We start from the raw sequence: 26655 nt of genomic DNA on the forward strand, positions 1-26655 counted from the left end.
GCAGGACCGCAAGGGAACAGGGGCCTCATGGGGTAAACAGCTCCCCCAGGCAGCGCCCCCAGGTGCACATACCTGAGAATCGGCACAGCAGGCTCCTCCCGCAGAAGACCAGCTAGACCGACAGGGGAAGAGCAAGTTCTGGACCGAGCAGCTCTGGGAAGCTCCAGGGGAAGGCGTGGGATTCACAGTGTAGAGAAAAAGAGGGGATCCCTCCTATTTTTTTCTTCCTTTTTCCAGTACAATTCGTTTTTATATCAGACTGTAAATTTCCATTTTTTTCTCTTTTCCTATCTTAACTACAATATCTTACCACCTCTTCATTGTTAAGATTCTTCCTTTTGACTTTCATATTTCTTTATTTTTATTTTATTTATTTATTTTTTTGTTCTTATCGACTTTCATATTTCTACAATTACAGGTCCTACATATATTTTCCACTTCCAGACTCCCTTCAACATACTCAACTTAATTTTAGGAAGATATATGTTTTTTCTGTATTGTGTCTTTTGTTTTCTCTGACTCATTTTGTTCTACAATGGCAGAAGTTAATACCTTCTAAAACATGACCAGCATGCACCCAGAACCAAGTGGTATGCCATGCTGGTTCATTCTCTGAGATTCCTCATTCCCATTCTGCCACCCTCTTTTATGTCATTTATGTTTTGGTGGTCAATGTTAGGGCCTTCTACTAGTATTTCTGGTTTATATAAATTTGGGACTGAGCATCTTCTAACATACAGAACTTAATATACTCAGAACCAAGAGGATCGCCCTCTAGAACCCCTCAGGTAGACTACATTCTCCCTCCACCATCTCCCAATCTCCCCCCGTTTTTTTCTTATCCTTCTTTGAGATTTGTGGCCTTTTATTTTTTATTACTTTGTTTTAAAATTTGTTTTTCACTTTAGTGGTCCTTTTGTTTTCTGATATTTGTTTTCAATTTCTGATCTATGTCCTCGGCAGAATCATCTAGGGTGAAATTTACTTAGGTTGTGCTTGATATTCTTGACTCAGCTCTCTCATACAGCCATTCTGCACTGAGCAAAATGACTAGAAAGAAGAAGTCATCACAAAAGAAAGAAGCAGAAACAGTATTCACTGCCACAGAGTTACAGAATTTGGATTACAATTCGATGTCAGAAAGCCAATTCAGAAGCACAATTATAAAGCTATTGGTAGCTCCGGAAAAAAAGCATAAAAGAATCAAGAAACTTCATGACTGCAGAATTTAGATCTAATCAGGCCAAAATTAAAAATCAATTAAATGAGATGCAATCCAAACTGGAGGTCCTAATGATGAGGGTTAATGAGGTAGAAGAACAAGTGAGTGACATAGAAGACAAGTTGATGGCAAGGAAGAAAGCTGAGGAAAAAAGAGAAAAACCATTAAAAGGCCATAGAAAAAGTTAAGAGAAATAAATGACAGCCTCAGAAGGAAAAATCTAAGTATAATTGGGGTTCCAGAGGGCGCCAAAAGGGACAGAGGACCAGAAAGTGTATTTGAACAAATCATAGCTGAGACCTTCCCTAATTGGGGAGGGAAACAGGCATTCAGATCCAGGAGATAGAGAAGTCCCCACCTAAAATCAATAAAAACCATTAAACACCTCGACATTTAATAGTGAAACTTGCAAATTCCAAAGATAAAGAGAAGATCCTTAAAGCAGCAAGAGATAAGAGAGCCCTAACTTATATGGGGAGAAATATTAGGTTAACAGCAGACTTCTCCACAGAGACCTGGCAGGCCAGAAAGGGCTGGCAGGATATATTCAGGGTCCTAAATGAGAAGAACATGCAGCCAAGAATACTTTATTCAGCAAGGCTCTCATTCAGAATAGGAGAGAGAAAGAGTTTCCAAACTAAGCATAAACTGAAAGAATATGTGACCTCCAACCCAGCTCTCCAAGAAATATTAAAGGGGACTCTGTAAAAGAAAGAGGATGCCCAAAGAAATAATCCACAAAAAACAGGGACTGAATAGGTATCATGATGACACTAAATTCATATCTTTCAATAGTAACTCTGAATGTGAATGGGCTAAATGATCCCATCAAATGATGCAGGGTTTCAGACTGGATAAAAAAGCAAGACCCATCTATTTGCTGTCTATAAGAGACTCATTTTAGACATAAGGACACCTACAGCCTGAAAATAAAACGTTGGAGAACCATTTACCATTCAAATCATCCTCAAAAGAAAGCTGGGATAGCAATCCTCACATCAGGTAAATTAAAGTTTATTCCGAAGACTGTAGTAAAAGATGAAGAGGACATTATATCACACTTATAGGGTCTATCCAACAAGAGGACATAACAATCATGAATATTTATGCCCCAAATGTCAGAGCTGCCAAGTATATCAATTAATAACCAAAGTAAAGACATACTTAGATAATAATACACTTATACTTGGTGACTTCAATCTAGCGCTTTCTAAAATCGATAGATCTTCTAAGTACAACATCTCCAAAGAAACAAGAGCTTTAAATGATACACTGGCCCAGATAGATCTCAGAGATATATACAGAACTTTGCATCTGAACACAACTGAATACACATTCTTCTCAAGTGCGCATGGGACTTTCTCCAGAATAGACCACATACTGGGTCACAAATCATGTCTCAACTGATACCAAAAGATCGAGATTGTCCCCTGCATATTTTCAGACCAAAATGCTTTGAAACTAGAATTCAAGCAGAAGAAGAAATTTGGAAGAAACTCAAACATGTGGAGGTAAAAGAACATCCTGCTAAAAGATGAAAGGGTCAACTAGGAAATTAGAGAAGAATTAAAAAGATTCATGGAAACTAATGAGAATGAAAATACAACTGTTCAAAATCTTTGGGATATAGCAAAAGCAGTCCTAGGAGGGAAATGCATTGCAATACAAGCATCCCTCAAAAAATTGGGAAAAACTCCAGTAGACAAGCTAACCTCACACCTAAAGGAACTGGAGAAAGAACAGCAAATAAAACCTAAACCAAGCAGAAGAAGAGAGCTAATAAATATTCGAGCAGAACTCAATGAAATAGAGACCAGAAGAACTGTGGAACAGATTAACAAAACCAGGAGTTGGTTCTTTGAAAGAATTAATAAGATAGATAAACCATTAGCCAGCCTTATTAAAAACAAAAGACTCAAATTAATAAAATCATGAATGAAAAAGGAGAGATCACAACCTAGACCAAGGAAATACAAACGATTTAAAAAAACAAATTATGAGCAGCTATACACCAATAAATTAGGCAGTCTAGAAGAAATGGACGCATTTCTGAAAACCACAAACTACCAAAACTGGAAAAGGAAGAAGTAGAAAACCTGAACAGGCCGATAACCAGGGAGGAAATTGAAGCAGTCATCAAAAACCTCCCAAGACACAAAAGTCCAGGGCCAGATGGCTTCCCAGGGGAATTCCATCAAACGTTTAAAGAAGAAACCATACCTATTTTACTAAAGCTGTTCAGAAAGAAAGAGATAGAATACTTCCAAACTCGTTCTATGAGGCCAGCATCACCTTAATTCCAAAACCAGACAAAGACCCCACCAAAAAAGAGAATTATAGACCAACCTCCCTGATTAACACAGATGCAAAAATTCTCAACAAGATACTAGCCAGTAGGATCCAACAGTTCATTAAGAAGATTATTCACCGTGACCAAGTGGGATTTATCCCCGGGATGCAAGGCTGGTTCAACACTCGTAAAGCAATCAATGTGATAGATCATATCAGCAAGAGAAAAAACAAGAACCATATGATCTTCTCAATAGATCCAGAGAAAGCATTGACAAAATACAGCATCCATTCCTGATCAAAACTCTTCAGAGTGTAGGGGATAGAGGGAACATTCCTCAACATCTTAAAAGCCATCTATGAAAAGCCCACAGCAAATATCATATTGTCAATGGGGAAACACTGGGAGCCTTTCCCCTAAGATCAGGAACAAGACAGGGATGTCCACTCTCACCACTGCTATTCAACATAGTCCTAGAAGTCCTAGCCTCAGCAATCAGGCAACAAAAAGAAATAAAAGACATTCAAATTGGCAAAGAAGAAGTCAAACTCTCCCTCTTCGCAGATGACATGATACTGTACCTAGAAAACCCAAAAGCCTCCACCCCAAGATTGCTAGAACTCATACAGCACTTCAGCAGTGTGGCAGGATACAAAAACAATGCCCAGAAACCAGTGGCATTTCTACACACTAACAATGAGACTGAAGATAGAGAAATTAAGGAGTTAATCCCATTTACAATTGCACCCAAAAGCATAAGATACCTAGGAATAAACCTAACCAAGGAGGTAAAGGATCTATACCCTAAAAACTACAGAACACTTCTGAAAGAAATTGAGGAAGACACAAAGAGATGGAAAAATGTTCCATGCTCATGGATTAGAAGAATTAATATTGTGAAAATGTCAATGCTACCCAGGACAATGTACACATTTAATGCCATCCCTATCAAAATACCATGGACTTTCTTCAGAGAGTTGGAACAAATCATCTTAAGATTTGTATGGAATCAGAAAAGATCCTGAATAGCCAGGGGAATATTGAAAAAGAAAACCATAGCCGGGGCATCACGCTGCCAGATTTCAGGTTGTACTACAAAGCCGTGGTCATCAAGACAGTGTGGTACTGGCACACAGACAGACACATAGATCAATGGAACAGAGTGAAGAACCAGAAATGGGCCCTCAATTCTATGGTCAACTAGCAATATTTGACAAAGCAAGGAAGACTATCTACTGGAAAAAGGACAGTCTCTTCAATAAATGGTGCTGGGAAAATTGGACAGCCACGTGCAGAAGAATGAAACTAAACCACTCTTTTACACCATACACAAAGATAAACTCAAAATGGTTGACAAATCTAAAAGTGAGAGAAAAATCCATCAAAATCCTAGAGGAGAACACAGGCAACACCCTTTTTGTACTTGGCCATAGTAACTTCTTGCAAGACACATCCATGAAGGCAAGAGAAACAAAAGCAAAAATGAACTATTGGGACTTCATCAAGATAAAAAGCTTCTGCACAGCAAAAGCAACAGTCAACAAAACTAAAAGACAACCTACAGAATGGGAGAAGATATTTGCAAATGACCTATCAGATAAAGGGCTAGTTTCCAAGATCTATAAAGAACTTATTAAACTCAACAGCAAAGAAACAAACAATCCAATCATGAAATGGGCAAAATACATGAACAGAAATCTCACAGAGGAAGACATAGACATGGCCAACATGCACATGAGAAAATGCTCCACATCACTGGCCATCAGGGAAATACAGATCAAAACCACAATGAGATACCACCTCATGCCAGTGAGAATGGGGAACATTAAGAAGACAGGAAACAACAAATGGAGAGGATGTGGAGAAAGGGGAACCCTCTTGCACTGTTGGTTGGAATGTTGGTGGGAACTGATACAGTCACTCTGGAAAACTGTGTAGAGGTTCCTCAAAGAGTTAAAAATAGACCTGCCCTACGACCCAGCAATTGCACTGTTGGGGATTTACCCCAAAGATACAGATGCAGTGAAACACTGGGACACCTGCACCCCGATGTTTATAGCAGCAATATCCACAGTAGCCAAACTGTGGTAGGGGCCTCGGTGTCCATCAACAGATGAATGGATAAAGATGTGGTCTATGTATACAATGGAATATTCCTCAGCAATTAGAAACGACGAATACTCACCATTTGCTTCAACGTGGATGGAACTGGAGGACAATATGCTGAGTGAAGTAAGTCAATCGGAGAAGGACAAACATATGGTTTCACTCATAGAGGGAATATAAAAAATAGTGAAAGGGATTAAAAGGGAAAGGAAAGAAAAGGAGTGGGGAATATCAGAGAGGGTGACAGAACATGAGAGACAACTCATGTTGTCTAGGCAATGAACTCTAGGCAATGAACAAGGGGTAGTGGAAGGGGAGGTGGGCGGGGGTATGGAGTGACTGGGTGATGGGCACTGAGGGGGGCACTTGATGGGATGAGCGCTGGGTGTTATAATATATGTTGACAAATCGAACTTTTAATAAGAAATATACAAAAAAAAAGGAGGGTCACCTGAAGATACACATACATGCACACACACACACATATTTACAAAATTACACATGCAGTCACACACACACAGAGTCACATACACAGTCACACAAATACAGTCACAAACACACACACACACACAGGGAGTTGGATTCCTCTCTATGAAGGTAGAAGAGAGGTTCCCTTTCTCATGTATTGGCAAATGCCAAGTGGCATTTTACTGTTTTTTGAGATTTTATTCATTTATCTGTCAGAGAGAGAGAGAGAGAGAGAGCACAAGCAGGGCTGTAGATAGAGGGAGAAGGAGAAGCAGTCTCTGTGCTGAGCAAGGAGCATGATGCAGGGCTCAATCCCAGGACCCTGGGATTATGACCTGAGCTGAAGGCAAATGCTTAACCAACTGAGCCACCCAGGTGTCCCTCAAGTGACATTTTCATCTGATTATGTCCCTGTCTCACAAAACCCCTTGTGTGATGCCCTCTATGAAACCAATGTTACAAGTTAATTTGCTAGGATGATGCAAATAATAAGTGGTCGGACTACATCAATGTCGAGGTTTCTCTACTTGCCAGAGCCATCCCCTTCTCATTCTATTGTGCTGCTCCTTGGAATTTAACATTGCAGTTTAATCTTTGTGGTCAACCTCTGCTCCTAGAATTTAGGACTAATATCTAAACTGGGAGCTCAGCCAAGCATAGGAGGATGAAGAAGCATTGCTCTCTGGGATTTCTGAAGGGATGGAAAGGAAGAAGGGTGTGTTTATGAGTCTCTATAGGCCATTTGACAGGGCTTCCAACACATCCTCTTAACCTTTTCAGGTATCCTTTTAGACAGTTTCTGCTTCTTCAGGAGAAGTCAACAGGATCTGCACAATGGCACATTGTCATGAATACATTGAATACATGAATACTCCTGTTCTGGCGAACAGGAGATGGGCTGTTCTTCCTGGTTTATAGCGTAAGTAATGTCCTTGTACCAGAGGTCAACTTAATCCACCTGTATTCACTTGCTTGCCATATTAACCACTTCAATTATGTGAAATAATTGTTGCTGACTTTCCATTTGCCAGCCTAGCACTACCCTAATCAGAGTCCTGCCCTCTCTTATCCTCTATTTTGCCTTGTGATTTCTGCAGAGATTGGACCCCAGACACTTTATCTGGTTAGGTCTTGAGGCTCTGGTTCTATGGTGAATGATTGCTGATAGAAACACCCCCACACCTACCCACCCACCCCCCCAGTGAACTAGGAGCTTCATCCATCTGAGTTGTACTCACTTTATTTTTTATTTTATTTTTTAATTTTTTTTTTATTTATTTATGATAGGCACACAGTGAGAGAGAGAGAGGCAGAGACACAGGCAGAGGGAGAAGCAGGCTCCATGCACCGGGAGCCCGACGTGGGATTCAATCCCGGGTCTCCAGGATCGCGCCCCGGGCCAAAGGCAGGCACCAAACCACTGCGCCACCCAGGGATCCCTGTACTCACTTTAAATATAAATGTTGCTTCCTAGCCCTGGACACATTTTGAGAGAACTTAGTGAAATAAACAAGTTGAGACCTATGGCATTTCTGCCCACTTTCTTCATTCCATCCCTTTGGGTGGGACCAGCTTACCCTGTTTTGCCTAGAACTTTCCATTTTAGCACTGAAAGTCTTGTGTACTGGGAAACCTCTCAGTTCTTGGCAAATCAGATGGTAACTACCCACTTTCCCCTTCTTCCAGTTCATCATGTCCTTCAGGTCTCAGGATAATTTCCAGGGACCTCAACTGGGCTGGGAATAGGGCAGTGCCAACCAAATATTTAAGTAATCCACTCCAGAATTACCCCCTTCCTTTCAGATACAATCCTTTAAATCTCCATTAGAATCTTTGCTATTATGAGCTTTCAGCTCAAGATGGCAAAATTGACCCACATGTTTGCTTTCTTCTGTGAAATAAATTAGTGAAACAAAAACAAACAACAAAAAATACAATAGCTAAAAGAGAGGGATCACTTTGTTATAAGATGCTTCTTCTCTTTTCAGTCTCTTTCTCCCACCCCCATAAACAAAGACTTTTAAAAGTTATTATTTGTAGAGATCTCTTCTGTTTATACCTCCCCCCTGCTTCAGGTATCATTTTGGTGCTGAAATATCTGAATGTCCCGTTCCTGACCCTCATTCCAGTGTTCTGTTATTCACTTCCACGTGGACATGCTACTAACACTTCAACTCAGTGTATCCAAAACATAATAATCAAATAATCAAATTCCTTCCATTGCTACCACCATTTTCTTAGTCTGTCAGGTACAAAAAGTAGAGTCTTCTTTGTATGGAGCAAGATAGATGGCAAGATGGACCAACCAGCCATCAAGTGACTTGGAGATCTTCTTCTACCCCATTTCAACCCATCCTTCTTTATTTCCTTCTTGATGACAGTAGTTCATATCCTCAAAAATTTTTACTGCAATTACTAGAATTGCTTCTAACTGCTGTCTCTATATTCTATTTCCTCCAATTTAAATTATCTTAAAAACTACTGAAAAGTTATTTTTTTAAGATTTTGTTTACTCATGGGGGGGGGTGGAGATATAGGCAGAGGAAGAAGCAGGTTCCCCGTGGGGAGCCTTATGTGTGACTCTATCCCAGGACCCTGGGATCATGACCTGAGCTGAAGGCAGATGCTCAACCACTGAGCCACCCAAGTGCCCCTAAGTTAATCTTTATGAAGGAGCACTCTGATCGGGCCACTTCATCTCTCAAAATCTACAGAGTTATCTTACCTATTGGAGTAAGTAAAAATTCCACAACCTGACATTTGAGGTCTTCTACCATGTCACCAATTTGCATTTACAGATTCACTTCCTGCTACTCTCCAACATAGATCCATACTTCTTAGCTGAAGTGGGCTTTTCATTGATCCCTTAAGATGCTCTGCTAATTGAACTTTGCTTATCCTTCCAACCCTCCACTGTGCCTTTGCAAAGTTCACATTTCCATTTGCATGTCACCTGCATTCCTTGAGGTGTGTTTCAATAACTCTCTACTATATGAAATATATTCTAATTCTTCTAAATTGATGTCATGACACACATTTTAAACACTCAGTATTTTGAGTATACTGTTCTTATGGAATCTACTTAACTTTACCTTATATTATAACTACCTGCCTTCTTGCATTCATGTTCTAATGAAACATAGAGCTCTTAGGGGACTAACTTCTGCAGTTCCTAGTGGTTCTTTGCATATCACATGTTTGTAATAAGAAGTCAATCTACTGAGTATTGAAAGATGGGTAGCATTCAGAGAGGTGGAGAAAATGGCATAGATCTAAGTCATGGGATAGTTAAAGGTGTAATCAAGGGCTGTGGGGTAGAAAAAAATGACATACCTTGAATATAGTAAGAAGACCAATGTGGATAGAGCACAAGATTTCTGAATGAAAACACTGGGAGCAAATGTTAAAAGGTATACTGGAGCAAGATCATAACAGGTTGATTTGGGTTCACATCAGTCACTCAGAGTGCAGAAATCTACTGTGATGTGCTGGTGGACAGGTGAACATATGTCAGATTCTTCTTTGAATTAACCCTAAACTGTGTTTTTGTTATATTGAGTGAGGAACAGGGACATCTGTGGATGTCATTATTCTACTGTGAATCATTGTTTTTTGTTCTGTCACTTGCAGGAATAGTATAGAATTATCTGTCTTTTCCTTGATCTTGGATTCTTCAGTCAGGAACTAATGATTGGCTAAGATGCTTGAGATCAATACTATTGCTCAGTTTTTGATGCTTATAAGTACCCTGCACTTAGTAGCATGTTAGAGTTAAGCATAGTTAGAATAGTCTCCTGAAAGGTAAGGTAACAACAACAAAAAAAACCCCATTTTCTAACTCAAAGTAAAACACACACATGTTTTACAAAAGCAAATGATATTAAAAGGCTCATACTCAAAATGCAATTCAAAAACTGTAGGCCACTGCCCTTTTTATCCTATTTTATGGAGAAAACCACTTTAAACTTTTCTAGTAATTATTTTCACACCTCTGAATGATAAGCTTATACTGCTAGTGATTGACTTATCAGTTTTAGATTTTTTTCACTTTTTGTTATGATGGACATTGATTTAACTCTTTTAGATCCCACTTCTCTTTCTCATCCTCCCCTGAATTAGTACTATTTTAATTAAATCAGTGATCAGTGACTATATTATTATTATGAAAACTTCATTCATTATGGAGTTAAGTATGATTTCATTCTTTTTTCTGATTTTGTATTTTACAAAATAAAAGCAATGTTTTTACATATGCACAAACTTCTATATACCTATTTTAAATTCCTTTCACATATTTACATATTAGGTATCATATGATATAGTACATGGAAACATTTTTTTCTGGAGGCTCCATCCTAAAGTCCTGCATCTTCTTCCTTCACTCTGAACTGGCTACTCTATCCAAATAGTGAATAAATTGATGTGTATGATTAACTACAAGAACAATTTTTATATTAATGAAAAGTAGTTGATGAGATTAATATAATTAAGGAAAATGAATACTTATAATGAAAAATAATCCTAACCACATTTGTTACAATATGAGTCAAGAGTGTCACATTATTCTTTGAGATCCTTGAGGTCAAGTCTCTGTGCTATATTTTCCTTTCTATCTCCTCTTTCTGGCACAGAACACAACTCAAAATTCTTTATGAAATAGATGAATATGAACAGAGGATATGAGATAACAAAAGGAGCTCTAACATTGAAAACTTTGAGACCTGAATCATGGAAGACACAACTTCTTATACTTAAGACTTGTTGGGCCAAGTGTGAAGAGTTGTGCTGAATTCTAAGACCTGATTTTCTCTCCCTCCAGTTTGGACCTCAGGTAAACTGTAGGCAACCAGTTGTAAAAGGTGGAAAAAGAAGACACAAAGTGGGTTCAAACTTCAGGCAGCCTGTCTCAAACTATACAACTTACCTAGGCCCTGGGGAAAAAGAAAGGTTATCTTAGGATATTGTCCAAGTCCAATTCCTGGAATTATCTTGGCTATGTCCCAACTGTAGCATACAGGCATGGACATGTGACTGATGCCTGCTCAGGTTAACTTCCTTGATCTCTGGGAGACCTTGGAGAGGGGTGAAAGGAGAGGACAGGATAGCATGCCTGTCATCACTGCAGCAAATACCAGTTCTTGGAAGCAGTGGGCTGAATGAGATGACCTTGGGCAAGTAGAATGATAAGTAGAGAAGGGTGAAAGGGAGAGAGGTGTGTTGTACTGGTATTCTCAGCCCTCATGGTGACCAGTGTTTCTGTGGCATCAGAGATGAGAATCTGAGAAAAAACTTTCTTATCATCAGAATGTCTGAGCCATACTTCCTGCCTTCACTGTGTGGGCTTACCTTCAGGCTTCTCCTATGTCAGGAGAGGAACTTCCCCTCTTCCACTAGGTAGGGAGAAGAGGAATGCAATTGACTAGCTCATCTCCTAAAGGAAGTATAGGCTTCCTTCTCCACAGGCACAATCATCTCCCTGGATGTATAGGGTGATATCTGAGGAGGTGTGAAAGGAGAAGTAGATAGTTTAGCTGCTCACCATATTCTCCTTGGACCTAAATTTGTGCAATTATTAATAATGAATCATGGACATTGCATTGGGAATGATGTTTAAATTACATATACCTGTGACCTCACATGTTAGCCAAGAGCTGATGATCACAGTCTGATGTGCTTGCACATGTGTCCTGGTATTTATAATGTATTTGGTATTTCTTAAATGATTCAGTGTCTTTCTGGGGGGTCTCTGAGTTCCAAAATATAGGTGCCAAACAGGTGCTTCCCCTGAACTGTGTGTCCACTGCTTTGCCTCATTTTCATATGATACCATTGGCAGTCCAAGCCCAGGATAAATATCTAACTGCTAGCCCATGCCAGGAAACCTTTGGCTAAATCACTTGACATTAGTCCTGCAGTGTTGCTTTTGGATGATTCAGGGAACATGAATCTTAGAGACAGAAAATTAACCTTGTGGCTGCAGGTCAGGAATAACCTGAGCAGGACTGTCATCCCATTAGCTACTGAAGAAGAAACTGTTTTTCTAAACTCCTGAGGGACACATCCCAGGAAACATACCCCATCTAGGATTTTTCCAACCAGGCAGATGATTTAGATGGAGATATGAGTATCTCTATAATCCTATAATCCTGTTAGGGGCTGGGACAAAGTGAGATAAGGAGGTGGTCCTCACTGTATATTGGAGGAACTGACTCTGACCAAATGGGGAGAAATACACGTGGAGGTGAGGTGGTGTGGAGAATTTGCTATTTGCTATTTGTCAAAGTCAGCTGCCTCAGGATCACTGCATAAACCATATAGCTAATGTTATCGTTAGTTAATAGAATCTGGGAATCCCAGTGAGAATTTAGCTTATTATACATTTTCCTGCTTTTCTCCATTAGCTTATTCCCTATTCTGTTATATGGAATCCTACATTTCTGAAGGGAGAGATATAGGTATGTGAGAATAAGCTACTACTTCCTTCCTTTGAGGCAATACCACCTGTTTTTGGCAATATATACCTACAATATAGAGGATTAGCTGAGTGTTGTCAGAGAGCATCCGTGTACGTGGCTGAGGCTGATGACCAAAACTAAAAAGATGCCTTTAGTCACTGATTGAGGGAGCCATGTATCAGTTCTCCCACAATGCACTAAAAGCAGGTGTTCATGGTTCTTGATATGTGTGCACAATGAAATCACATGCAGAGCCTCATCCCAGTCCAATCAATTATATCAGAATTTCTGAAGATGGTGTCTTGGCATCAGAATTTTAAACTATGTCTTAGAGGTAGTTTTAATATGCAGCTAAGGTTGCAGAGTAGCTAAATCATAGAACTCCTCAGTTTGAAAACATGAATCCAGAATATTGAGCCAGGGACCTAACATTGAAAGAGGAATTGAGGGGTGCCTGGATGGCTCAGTTGGTTAAGCATCTGCCTTTGGCTCAAGTCATGATATCAGGGTCCCGGGATCAAACCCCACATTGGGCTCCTTGCTGAGCAGGGACCCTGTTTCTCCCTCTCTCCACCCTCCCCCATCCTGCTTGTTCTCTCTTTGTCTCTTTCTTAAGTAAATACAAATATTTTTTTAAATTAATTTTTTAAATTTAATTAGAAAGAGGAATCAAAAGACAGATTGTTTTCTTTGTCAATATGAGATGCTGGTTAACTGCTCACCAGGTGACACTTTTATGATGTTCAGTAGACATGAATGAAAACTGAGCTGGGCTGTTTAGATACTCTCTCTCAGGAATTTGAAGGGGGACACAAAAGCGGTGTGAATGCCCAACCTGGAAGTTCCGGGTAAGTGCGAGCATGGGGTCATTATTGTCACAGATTTCTCACGTACTAGAGACTCAGAGCGAAGTTGGTCAGGAGAGGGAAAAGCATGAAAGAGCAGCTGGAGAAGCAAAAGGATGACCTGGTGGTCACAGACAGGGGAAGATGGCCAGTCCTTACTGATGCCTTGATCCTTTACCTTGTGGAGACATTTTCCTAGATTGCACTGCAACCAGAAGAACCCTAACTAGAACTCTGATTTAGAATCTTAAATGGGAAAGTTGCTGTTTCCTCTCCTGTCATCAAGTCTGGCATGTACCTATCTGTCTTGAATGCACTTCCTTTTTCTGTCACTCAAACACCTACCCTTTTTAAAGAACAGTGCAAATGCCTCTCCTACTTGGTCCCCCAGAGCAAGCTACAACCCACATTTTCTCACTTTACTCACACAAGATTTTGCTCATATCTTTTTTTTTAAATTTTTTTTATTTATGATAGTCACAGAGAGAGAGAGAAAGAGAGGCAGAGACACAGGCAGAGGGAGAAGCAGGCTCCATGCACCGGGAACCCGACGTGGGACTCGATCCCGGGTCTCCAGGATTGTGCCCTGGGCCAAAGGCAGGCACCAAACCGCTGCGCCACCCAGGGATCCCCTCATATCTTTATTTCTTTCTTTCCATGTTGAGTTATAATTTTCTGTTTACTTGTCTCCTCTACTAAATTTTGAGCTCTTTGAGGATAGAGATTGTGTCTGACTTATATTTTCCACCAGTGTCTACTGCAGTTTTTGGCACATAGCAGTTGTGAGGAGAAGCTTGTTAATTGAATACATTCTTAAAGATCAGATGGCCTGAGTTTGTGGAACTTCCTGTTTCCTCAGACACTCAGAAAAGGGCTGATAAACATAAAAATCTTTCTTGGATTCCAGATTGGAAGCTTCCAAGCAATTTTCCCAGTAATGTTGTGTTTAAAATATCTACTAAAAACCTTTTGCAGGAAATTCTCCTCTTTGTCTTTAAACATTGTGCATTCACAGAAAAGTTAAAAGAGAACTAAGACATAAGAATAATAAGATTAGAGACAAACTGCAAAGATGGCAGAGTGGTAGGAGGACCCTGGGTTTGTCTCATGCCTCAAATACAGCTAGAGCAACATAAAATCATGTTGAACACCTAAGAAATGGGCCTGAGGATTAAGAGAACAATCTACACAATTACATAATTACAGAGAGAGAACATGGCAGGTATCATGTGCAGAGACACCAACTTGGGAGAGAGAAGCCACAGACTGTGGAGGAGAGGGAGCACTTTCCACAGATAGAGAGCAGAGAGAGAAAGAAAGAGGGGGAGAGAGAGCAGCACCCCAGGTTTGTGAAGAAAAACATTCCCCCCAAACCATTGACTGGGGAATCAAGAAGAACTGACTATTGCAAGTTTTCACAAAGAGTGGAGCTCTAGGTAGCCCAGTGGCTAAGCGGCTTAGCGTCACCTTCAACCCAGGGTGTGATCCTAGAGACCCAGGATCAAGTCCTATGTCAGGCTCCCTGCATGGAGCCTGCTTCTCCCTCTGCCTGTCTCTGCCTCTCATTCTCTCTATGTCTCTCATGAAAAAATAAATAAATAAATAAATAAATAAATAAATAAATATCTAAAAAAAAATCAAATGTGGAGCTCAAATTCTGAGTTTTTAGAAGTCCATGCAATGCTTGAATCCCAGCTGTATGCCAGAGATAAAACATAGGAGAAAGATAATAGTGGGTATGCCAATGGCCCAGACACAGACGGGTTGAGGGCAGGGATATGAAGGAAGCCTGGGACAAGAGAGGAGATTATTTACTTTTCTGTGAGGGCTTTCTGAACAGCAATGGGTGTGAGCTCCCCTCCCTGCCAATAAGAAGAGGGAGGTGACACTATCTTCTCCACACACACCAGCACACTCAGACTTCAGTGTACAACACAGCATCCCCAGTGGAGACTAGAGCCACTCACACTAAGCCCTGCCCCCTTGCATCCTGTAGGGGCATCTTTAGTAGGTCAGGTCTAACTGTGAGCTGGCACACAGGGCCTCTCTCCCCGAAGATGAGCACAGGCTCTCCTGCCTTTGGAATTGGGCTTATAGGGTTTTTTTTGCTTGCTTGTTTTTTTTTTTTTTTTGTCCCCCTCCCATTTTTGATCAGGCTCCTTCTCTTCCCCCAGCTTATTTTAGCAAACAAATCAAAGCATACCTAGTTAAAGGCCTAAGCACTCCCCACTGCAAGCAAAGAGGAACTCTACAGAGGGCTGACTTGTGGGAAAGATCAGCCAAAACACAAGAGCAGAGTGCAGACAGCACGCAATGGTATGTGACCCCTTCTTAATATAACATTACTCTCAGGAACAGGAGACAGCAAGTTTTTATAACGCTCAGAAGACAGAAACCTAGACAAAATGATAAAATGGAATTCTTCCCAGAAGAAAGATCAAGAAGAAACCACAGCCAGGAATTTACTCAAAATAGATATAAGCAATATATCTGAACAAGAATTTAGAACAATAGTCATAAGAATAGTAGCTGGGCTTGAAAAAAAGAATAGAAGACACTGTGGGAACCCTTGCTGTAGAGATAAAAGGCCTAAAAACTAGTTAGGACAAAATTTTAAAAATGTTATATCCAAGATGCAAAACTGACTGGACATAATCACAATGAGGATGAAAGAAGCAAAGAAAGGAATAAGTGATGTAGAAGATAAAATGGAGGGCAGCCCCAGTGGCCCAGTGGTTTAGTGCCACCTTCAGCCCAGGGTGTGATCCTGGAGACCTGGGATTGAGTCCCACGTCGGAATCCTTGCATGGAGTCTGCTTCTCCCTCTGCCTGTCTCTCTCTCTCTCTCTGTCATGAATAAATAAATAAAATCTTAAAAAAAAAAGAAGATAAAATGGAAAATAATGAAGCTGAAAAGAAGAGGGAAAGAAAACTATTAGATCATGAATATACACTTAGGGAACTCCATGATTCTATAAAGTGAAATAATATATGTACCATAGGAGTCCCAGAAGAGGAAGAGCAGAAAGAAGGAGCAGGTTTATTTGAAAAAAAATATAGCTAAGAAAAGCCCTAATCTGGGGAAGGAAATAGGCATTCAAGTCCAAGAGGCACAGAGAATTCCCCTCAAAATCAACGAAAACAGGTCAACTCCAAGACATATAGTGAAATTGGAAAATACAAAGATAAAGAGAGAGTTCTGAAAGCAGCTAGGGACAAAGGTCTTTAACCTACAAGGGTAGACACATAAGATTAGAAGCAGATCTGTCCACAGAAACTTAGCAGTCCAGAAGAAAGTGGAGTGATATATGTATGTGCTAAATGGGAAAAATATGCAGCCATGAATACTTTACCCAGAAACTCTGTCATTTAGAATTGAAGGAAAGATAGAGTTTCTAAGACAAGCAAAAACTAAAGGAGCTCATGAACACTAAGCTAGCTCTGCAAGAAATACGAAAGGGGATTCTGAGCAGGAAAGAGAGACCAAAAGCAGCAAAGACTAGAAAGGAACAGAGACAATATACAGGAATACCAACTTTACAGGTAATATAATAGTGTTAAATAATATCTATCTATAATTTGAAATTAAATGGACTGTCAGAATGTATTTTTGAAAAGAAAGAAAAACAAGACCCATCAATATCTTACTTACAAGAGACTCATTTGAGACTCAAAGTCACCTCCAGATTGAAAGTGAGGGTATGGAGAATAATGCTAATGGACATCAAAAGGAAGCTGGAGTAGCCATACTTATATCAGACAAACTAGATGTTAAGCCAAAGACTACAATAAGAGATGAAGCAGAGCACTGTATCATAATAAAGAGGGTCTATCCAATAAGAAGATTTAATAATTGTATTTATTTATGCCCCTATCTTTAGAGCAACCAAATATATAAATCAATTAATAACAAACTTTAAAATAATAATAATAATACAATGATAGTAGGGGACTTTAACACCCCAGCTACAGCAATGGACATATTACCTGAGCAGAAGATCAAGATCAAGAAGGAAACAATGAAAAAAAAATAAAAATAAAAATAAAAAGAAGGAAACTGATAATTTCAGATAAATTCACAGATAAATTCAGAGCACTTCGTCTTAAAGCAGCAGAATACATGTTCTTTTTGAGTGCACATGGAACATTCTCCAGAACAGATCACATACTGGGTTATAAATCAGCCCTCAAGCAGTACAAAATGATTGAAATCATACCATGTATATTTTTAGACCACAATGCTATGAAACTTGACATTAACCACAAGAAAAAATTTGGAAAGACCACAAACACATGAAGGTTAAAGAACATCCTGCTAAATAATGAATGAGTTAGCCAGGGAATTAAAGGAGAGATTTAAAAAAATACATAGAAGCAAATGAAAATGAAAACATGACAATCCAAAACCTTTGGAATGCAGCAGATGTGGTCCTAAGAGGGAAGTATATAGTAATACAGGCCTACCTCGAGAAGCAAGAAAAGTCTCGAATATACAACCTAACATTACATAAAGGAGCTGGAAAAAGAAGGGCAAATAAAGCCTAAATCTAGCAATCTAAAAGAGGGGAAATAATAGATTAGAGTAGAAATAAATGATGTAGAAATTAAAAAAAAAAAAAACAGAACAGGTCAATGAAACTAGGAGCTGGTTCTTTGAAAGAATTAACAAAATTCATAAACTCCTAGCCAGACTTATCAAAAAGAAAGGATCCAAATAAATAAAATTGTGAATGAAAGAGGCGAGATCATAACACCACCACAGAAATACAAACAATTGTAAGAGAATATTATGAGCAATTACATGCCAACAAATTGGGCAATCTAGAAGAAATAGATTAATGCCTAGAAACCTATAAACTATCAAAACAGAAACAGGAAGAAATAGAAAATTTGAACAGACCCAATAACCAACAAAGAAATTGAATCAGTAATCAAAAATCTCCCAACAAACAAGAATCCAGGGCCAGATGGTCTCCCAGTAGAATTCTGCCGAACATTTAGAGTTAATACCTGTTCTTCTGAACTGTTCCATTCACCATGACCAAGTGAGATTTATTCCTGGGCTGCAATGATGACTCAATATCCACAAGTCAATCATCGTGATACACCACATTAATAAAGAAAGGATAAGAACCATATGGTCCTCCCAGTAGATGCAGAAAAAGCATTTGACAAAATATAGCATCCTTTCTTGATAACAAGAAAGTAGGGATATAAGGAACTTACCTCAATGTCATAAGGCCATATATGAAAGACTCACAGCTAATATCATCCTCAACAGGGAAAAACTGTGAGCTTTTCCCCTAAGGTCAGGAACATAACAGGGATGTCCACTCTCACCACTGTTGTTGAACACAGTACTGGACATCCTAGCCTCAGCAATCAGAAAACAAAAGGAAACAAAAGGCATTCGGATCAGCAAGGAAGAAGTCAAACTTTCACTCTTTGCAGATAACATGATATTCTATGTAGAAAACCTGCAAGACTCCACCAAAAATAATTGCTAGATCTGATACATGAATTCATCAGAGTCACAGAATATAAAATAAACATATAGAAATCTGTTGCATTGCTATACAGCAATAATGAATCAGAAGCAATATAATTTGAGGAATCTACCCCATTTATAATTCACAAAAAAAACATAAGATACATAGGAATATACCTAACCAAAGACGTAAAAGATCTGCATGCCAAAAACTATAGGACATTTATGAAAAAAATTGAAGAAGACACAAAGAAATGGAAAAATTCCATGCTCATGGATTGGAAGAACAAATATTGTTAAGATGTTTATGCTACATAGACATATGTAGCTACATAGAGCAATCTATACATTCATTGCAGTCCCTATCAAAATACCATCAGCATTTTTCACAGAGCTGGAACAAGCAATCCTAAAATTAGTATGGAACCAGGAAAGACCCTGAATAGCCAAAGTACTGTTGAAAAAGAAAAACAAAGTGAGAGGCATCACAATTTCAGACTTCAAGCTGTATTACAAAGCTGCAGTCATCAAGACAGTATGGTACTAGCATAAAAACAGACACATAGATCAATGGAACAGAATAGAGAACCCAGAAGTGGACCCTTAACTCCATGGTCAACTAATCTTTGACAAAGCAAGAAACAATATCCAATGGAAAAGAGACAGTTTCTTCAACAAAGGATGTTGGAAAAACTGGATAGCCACATGCAAAAGAATGAACCTGGACCACTTTCTTATACCATACACAAAGAGAAACTCAAAATGGATGAAAGACCTAAATGTGAGATAGGAAACCATCAAAATACTAGAGGAGAACACAGGCAGTAACCTCTTTGACATCAGCCATAACAAATTCTTGCTAGACACGTCACCAGAGGCAAGAGAAACAAAAACAAAAATGAATTATTGGAATTTCATCAAGCTAGAAAGTTCTGCATAGTGAAGGAAGCAGTCAGCAAACTAAAAGGCAGCCTATAGAAAGGGAGAAGATATTTTGCAAATGACATAATCTGATAAAGGATTAGTATCCAAAATCTATAAAGAATTTATCAAATTCAACACCCCAAAAACAAGTTAAGAAATGGGCAGAAGACATTAACAGATATTTTTCCAAAGAAGACATCTAGACAGCTAACCAACATATGAAAAGATGCTCAACATCCTTCAGCATCAGGAAAATATAAATCAAAACCAGATGAGATACCACCTCACACTTGTCAGAATGGCTAAAATTAACAATACAGGATACAACAGATGTTGGTGAGGATGTGGAGAAAGGGGAACCCTCATGCACTGGTGGTGGGAATGCAAACTGGTGCAGTCACTCCAAAAATAGTCTGGAGGTTCCCCAAAAAGTTAAAAATAGAACTACCCTCTGACCCATCAATTGCACTATAAGGTATTTAATGGAAGGATACAAAAATACAGACTTGAAGGGGTACATGCACAATGTTTATAGCAGCATTATCAACAATAGCTAAACTATAGAAAGAACCCAATTGTCCATCAATTGATGAATGAATAAAGAAGATGTGGTATATATACACAAAGGGATATTACTCAGCCATTAAAAATAATGGAATCTTGCTATTTGCAACAACATAGATGAAACTAGAGTATATTATGCTAAGTGAAATAAGTCAGTCAGAGAAAGACAAATACTGTATGATTTCACTCATTTGTGGAATTTAAGAAACAAAACAGATGAACATAGGACAAGGGAAGGAAAAGTAAAATAAGATAAAAACACAGAGAGAGAGGCAAACCATAAAACACTTTTAACAATAAAGAACAAATGGAGGGTTGCTGGAGGAGATTTGCATGGGTGATGGTCTAAATGGGTGATGGACATTAAGGGGTACACTTGTGATTGATGAGCACTGGCTGTTGTATGTAAGTGATGAATCACTGATTTCTACTTCTAAAAACAATGGGATCCCTGGGTGGCGCAGCGGTTTGGCGCCTGCCTTTGGCCCAGGGCGTGATCCTGGAGACCCAGGATCGAATCCCACGTCGGGCTCCCGGTTCATGGAGCCTGCTTCTCCCTCTGCCTGTGTCTCTGCCTCTCTCTCTCTCTCTGTGTGTGACTATCATAAATAAATAAATAAAAAATACTACAGTATATGTTAACTAACTTGAATTTAAAGAAAAACTTAGAAGAAAAAAAGAATAAGATTAGTTGATTAAACTGAACCTATTTTATTATTTAACGGAAATATGCTATTTCAAATTAATTATCCAATTACAATAAGCTAATTAGCATATCTGCTCCCAAAATTGGATTTTAAAATTCAGAGTTAACTCTTGTTAAGGTTACAATCACTTGACTTGCATCAGCTGTTGTGTAGTTATTCAATACCTGGAATCAAAATGGAGCTATATTGTGCATCCCTTCCTGAGCCAATTATGTGTTGCTTGTGACTATATCTGGAGTTCTGTGGACATCCTATACACCTCATATTACAGAATTATTTCTTGGTCTGTGACCCTTGATCTATGATTTTGGATGCACTCAATAGGAAGTAATGCATTCTGTGCTACAACCCGTTACTGGCTGATTAGATGGTCAGTAATGAGATAAGTACACACCAACTGAAATGAAAGCATTAAAAAACTTATTTTGAACTTTTTGTGCTATGAGCAAAATAAGTTATCTCAATTCCTCAATCCCATCCTCACCTTCCCTACCAGCAAGCAGTCATTTTGATCTACACAGTGTCTATTTTCTATATATGTACTTGGAAAACACAAAATGATGTGGGGTTTTTTAAATTATTTTTGTTTTTAGTGGTTTTTAACAAAGTATTTTTAAATTAATGTACACTGGGTTTTATTTTTACATTTTTAAATTTAAATTCAATTTGCCAATATATAGTATAACACCCAGTGCTCATCCCATCAAGTTCCATCACCCAGTTACCCCATTCCCCCATTAACCTCCCTTCTGCAACCCTTTGTTTGTTTCCCAGAGTTAGGAGTCTCTCATGGGTTCCCCTCCTTTCCCTTATAATCCCATAATGATGTTTTGTATGCAGATCCTTTATTTTTTCTTTTAAAATTTTTATTTTGAGATAATAGTAGATTCACATGAATTTGTAGGAAATAGTACAGAACAATCCTATATACCCTTAATCCAGTTTCCCCCAATGATAACATCTTAAAAAACTGTAGTACAAATCACAACCAGAATATTCATAATTAAGATACAGAACATTTCCATTATATAATGCTGTATAATGTATAAGCTATATAAACACATGACACTGAAGTAAAAATGGAACTACATTTTGCATATCTACCTAGTCAATCATGAGTTTCTTATGACTATATTTGCAACTCCATGGGCATTATAGGAAATTCAAATTGATGATCACATTAAAGTTCAACCAGGATCTTGATTTAGATAGTTAAGATACAGAACATTTCTATCACCACAAGGATCCCTTATGTTGCTTTTGTTCAGTCATACCTACTTCCATCCTCTCCCTCCCCTTCTTTTAACCCCTGGCAAGCCCCAATGTGTTCTCCATTTCTGTAATTTTGTCATTTCAAAAATGTTATAAAAGTGGACTTATGCAGCATATATATAGCCTTTGGGGATTAGCGCTTTTTTTTTTTTCAATTTAGCATCATTCTCTGGAGATTCATGCAGATTCTGTAGTAGATCATTTCTTATTTATTTATTTATTTATTTAATTTCAAGGCATACTTATTTGTTTATTTACTTACTTACTTGCTTATTTATTTATTTATTTTATTGGAGTTCAATTGCACTGCTGGGATTTACCCCAAAGATCATTTCTTTTTTTAATTGCTGAGTAGTCTTCATAGTATTGATGTATCACTATTTATTCAACAATTTATTCTGAAGAACATCATCTGGTTTCTTTTAGCTAGTTTAAATACAGTTACTGTAAACATTTGTGTACAAGCCTTTTTTAAAAGACTTTGTTTATTTAACAGAGGGAGAGAGAGTGAGCACAAGTAGGGGACAGAAGCAGAGGGAAAAGGAGAAGCAGACTCCTCACTGAACAGGGAGCCCGACACGGGGCTAGATCCCAGGACACTGGGATCATGACCTGAACTGAAGGCAGATGATTGACCAACTGAGCCACCCAGGTGCCCCTATGTACAGGCTTTTGTGTGAACATAAGAGTTTCTTTCTCTAGGATAAATACTTAGGAGTGTAACTGCTCAGTCACATAGTGATTGCATGTTTTGTTTTTTAAAGAAGCTGCTAAACTGATTTCCAAGTAACTACACCATTTTACTTTCCCACCAACATTGTATGAGTGATACATTTTCTCCACATCCTCCCAAGAATTTGATGTTGTTACTATTTTTTAAAAAGATTTTATTTCTTTAGTTACTTATGAGAGAGAGAAAGAAAGAGAGAACACAAGTGAGCAAGGGTAGTGGCAGACGGAGAGGGAGAGGAAGAGAGAGAATATCAAGCAGACTCTGAGCTGAGGGCAGAGCCTGGTGGGGGACTCAATTTCATGACCCCGAGATCTCATAACCTAAGCCAAAATCAAGGAGTTGGCTAATTAACCAACTGAGCCATCCAGGTGCTCTTGATGCTGTTTCTATTTGAACTTTTGGCAATCTGATAGGTAAATCTATGATAGGCTATATTACATTGTGATTTTATTTTCCCATTAGCTAATTTTGTTGAAAATCTTTTGTGTTTTTTTCTTTTGCCCTTTGTATGGCCTCTTTGATTAAGCAACCTTGTTATGTCTTTTGCCCATTTTCTAACAGTACTGTTTGTGCTTTTAATGTTGAGTTTAAATAATGTTTAAATATTTTAGACAATAGTCTTTTCAAATATGTAGTTTGAAAATATTTTCTCCTTGTCTGTGTCTTGACTTTTCATCCTCTTAACAGTTCTGCAAAGTGTTTTACATTTTGATGAAATCCAATTTATCATTTTTCTTTTTATGGATTTTGATTTAGTGTCAAGTTTGCCTAGTCCTAGTTCTTAAAGATTTTCTCTTACTTTTTTTTTCTATACATTTCATAGTTCTATGTTTTACATTTAAATCTAATGGTCCATTTTGCGTGAATTTTTGTATAAGATGTGAGATTTAGGTTAAATTCGTTTATAACTTTTATCCAATTGCTTCCACACCAAATAGTTGAAAAAGCTATCTTTCCTTCATTAAATTGCCTTTGCATTTTTGTAAAATATCAGGTGGCCATATTTGTGTGGATCTATTTCTGGGTTCTCTTTTCTGTTTCACTGATCTGTGTGTCTACCTCAATGCCAATACCACATAGTCTTGATTTTTTTTTTAAAGATTTTATTTACTTATTCATGAGAGACACACACACAGAAAGAGAGAGAGAGAGGCGGAGACACAGGCAGAGGGAGAAGCAGGCTTCATGAAGGGAGCCCGATGCAGGACTCAATCCTGGGACTCCAGGATGATACCTGGGGCTGAAGGGGAGCACTAAGCCACTGAGCCACCCAGGGATCCTGTACACATGGTCTTGATTACACTAACTATATAATAAGTCTTGAAATTGGGTAGTTCTATTTCTCTCATTTTATTCTTCTTTTCCAAAATTGTTTGAGCTATTCTAATTCCTTTGCTTTTTAGTGTAAAATTCAGTATAATATTGTTGATATCTATAAAAGATGTTGAAAATTTGGTAGGAGTTGTGTTACATCTGTTTATCAATTTAGAAAGAATTGACATCTTTGTTATGTGAAACTTCCTACCCATGAACATGTCATGTCTTTCTATTTGTTAAGATCTTTTTGATTCTTTTCTTTCTTTTTTTTTTAAAGACTTTATTTATTTATTCGTGAGAGACACAGAGAGAGGCAGAGACACAGGCAGAAGGAGAAGCAGGCTCCATGCACGGAGCCTGACATAAGACTCGATCCTGGGTCTCCAGGGTCACACCCTGGCCCAAAGGCGGTGCAAAACTGCTGAGCCTTTTTTTGAGCCATCCAAGCTGCCATTTTTTATTCTTTTCATCAGTGTTGTGTAGTTTTCAGCATACAAGTCCTATATATATTTTGTTAGGTCTACACTTACAAATTTTACTGTTTAAAGAAATTGTGCATGAATACTTTTTCAACTCTTTCCTGCTATATATGTCTTTTATTGCCTTTTTTGTATTGGTTTATAACTTCTAGTGCTATGTTGAAGACGTGATGAGAGCAGATATGCTTGCCTTGTTCCCGGTCCTAGGGGCAAAGCATTCAATCTTTCATCAGTAAATACATTAGCTGTAGGATTTTTTTTTTTTTTTTTTTTTTTTAGCTGTAGGATTTTTAAAAAAGATTTTATTTATTTATCTGCCAGAGAGAGAAGGAGCCCACAGGCAAGGGGAGCAGCAGTGAGAGAGGGAGAAACAGGCTCCCCACTGAGCAGGAAGTCAGACACTGGACTTGATTTCAGGACCCTGAGATCACGACCTGAGCTGAAGGCAGACACTTAACTGAGTCACCCAGGCACTCTTGTAGGATGTTTTTTTTGAAGCTACTTATCAAGTTGAAGCAGTTGTCCTCTATTTCTATTTTTCTAAGAGTTTTTATTATAAATGAATGCTAAATTTGTCAAAATCTTTTTCTGCACTGATTGGTATGATCATGTGATTTTTCTTCTTTCACTTGCTAATGTGATGGTTTACACTAATTGATTTTTGAATATTGAATCAGCTTGGTATTGCTGGAATAATCCCCACTTGATGATGGTGATAATTCTTTTTACATATTGCTAAATTCTGTTTGTTAAATCTTGTTAAGGATTTCTGTGTTATATTCAAAGATATTGATTTATAGTTTTCTGTTTTGCACTGCCTTTATCATGTTGTGGTATGTTTTGGTATGTTTATCCAATCATATTTTCTCACCTATGCAAAGTCTACTATAAGCCTTAGTAATATTAGCTTCATAGAATAAATTGAAACAAATCCCTTTTTCATCTATTTTCTGAAAGAGATTATGTAGATTTGACACTAATTCTTCTCTAAATATTTGGTAGAATTATCCAGTTAAACTACCTGGGCCTGAAGAGTTATTTTCAGAGTTTTAAAATCATGATTTCACCTTTCTTCATAGTAAAGGGGTATTCAAATTACCTATTTAATATTGGGTGAGTTGTGTTGGTTTGTGTCTTTTGAGGAAGTAGGCTTTTTTTAAGTTGTCAAATTTATGTGTAGAACTCTATATAGTTCCTACTATTTTCTTATTATCTTTTTACATGTTCATGTCTATAGTAGTATCTTCTCTCATTCCTAAAGTTGGTAAATCATGTCTCTCTCTCTCTCATTCACACTGTTAGAACTTTGCCAACTTGCTGATGTTTTAAAAGAAAACAGATCTTTGTTTCATTGGTTATTTTTTAGATTACTTTTCTGTTTTTAATTTTATCAATTTCTGCTTTTAATTTATTATTTCCTTTGAATTTATTTTACCTTTTTCTTTTCTGGGTTCTTGAGATGGGAACTTAGAATATTGATTTAAGACTTTTCCTCTTACCTAATGTATATAAAATTTCCTCTCAACACTGCTTTAGCTTTGTCTTATATCTGTTTATTTTTTCCCTGTCAATTTTTTTTTATTGTTCTATCTTCAGCTCACTGCTCCTTTCCTCTGTCTCCTCCATTCTTAAAATAATCTCATCTGCTGAGGTTTTTATTTTGGTTTCATTACTTTTATTATTTCTAAAAAACTGTTTGTTAAATAAATAAAAATTAATTGCTTAAATATTAATTTTAATGAAATTAATATACCTATAAATATTAATTAATTAAGCAATATTGTT

General features: G+C 38.0%; 1 protein-coding gene across 38 annotated transcripts in view; it reads left to right on the top strand.

Moving 5' to 3' along the window:
* The window catches only part of KEL (Kell metallo-endopeptidase), a 294970-nt gene that overhangs the window by 166275 nt on the left and 102040 nt on the right, over window positions 1-26655 (top strand). For 33 of the 38 annotated variants that reach the window (XR_005371215.1, XR_005371216.1, XM_038559306.1 and 30 more), the window contains 3 exons: window positions 6867-7005; window positions 10718-10917; window positions 12488-12541. The exons of 3 other annotated variants lie outside the window; for them this stretch is intronic. The gene's annotated coding sequence lies outside the window, so the exon portion shown is untranslated. Of the gene's footprint in view, window positions 1-5726; window positions 5745-6866; window positions 7006-10717; window positions 10918-12487; window positions 12542-26655 lie in introns of those variants that run through there. 2 more of the 38 variants (XM_038559319.1, XM_038559298.1) reach the window with 2 other exon arrangements.

The sequence above is a fragment of the Canis lupus genome, chromosome 16, assembly GCF_011100685.1.
Source record: "Canis lupus familiaris isolate Mischka breed German Shepherd chromosome 16, alternate assembly UU_Cfam_GSD_1.0, whole genome shotgun sequence".
Taxonomy (NCBI): Eukaryota; Metazoa; Chordata; class Mammalia; order Carnivora; family Canidae; genus Canis; species Canis lupus.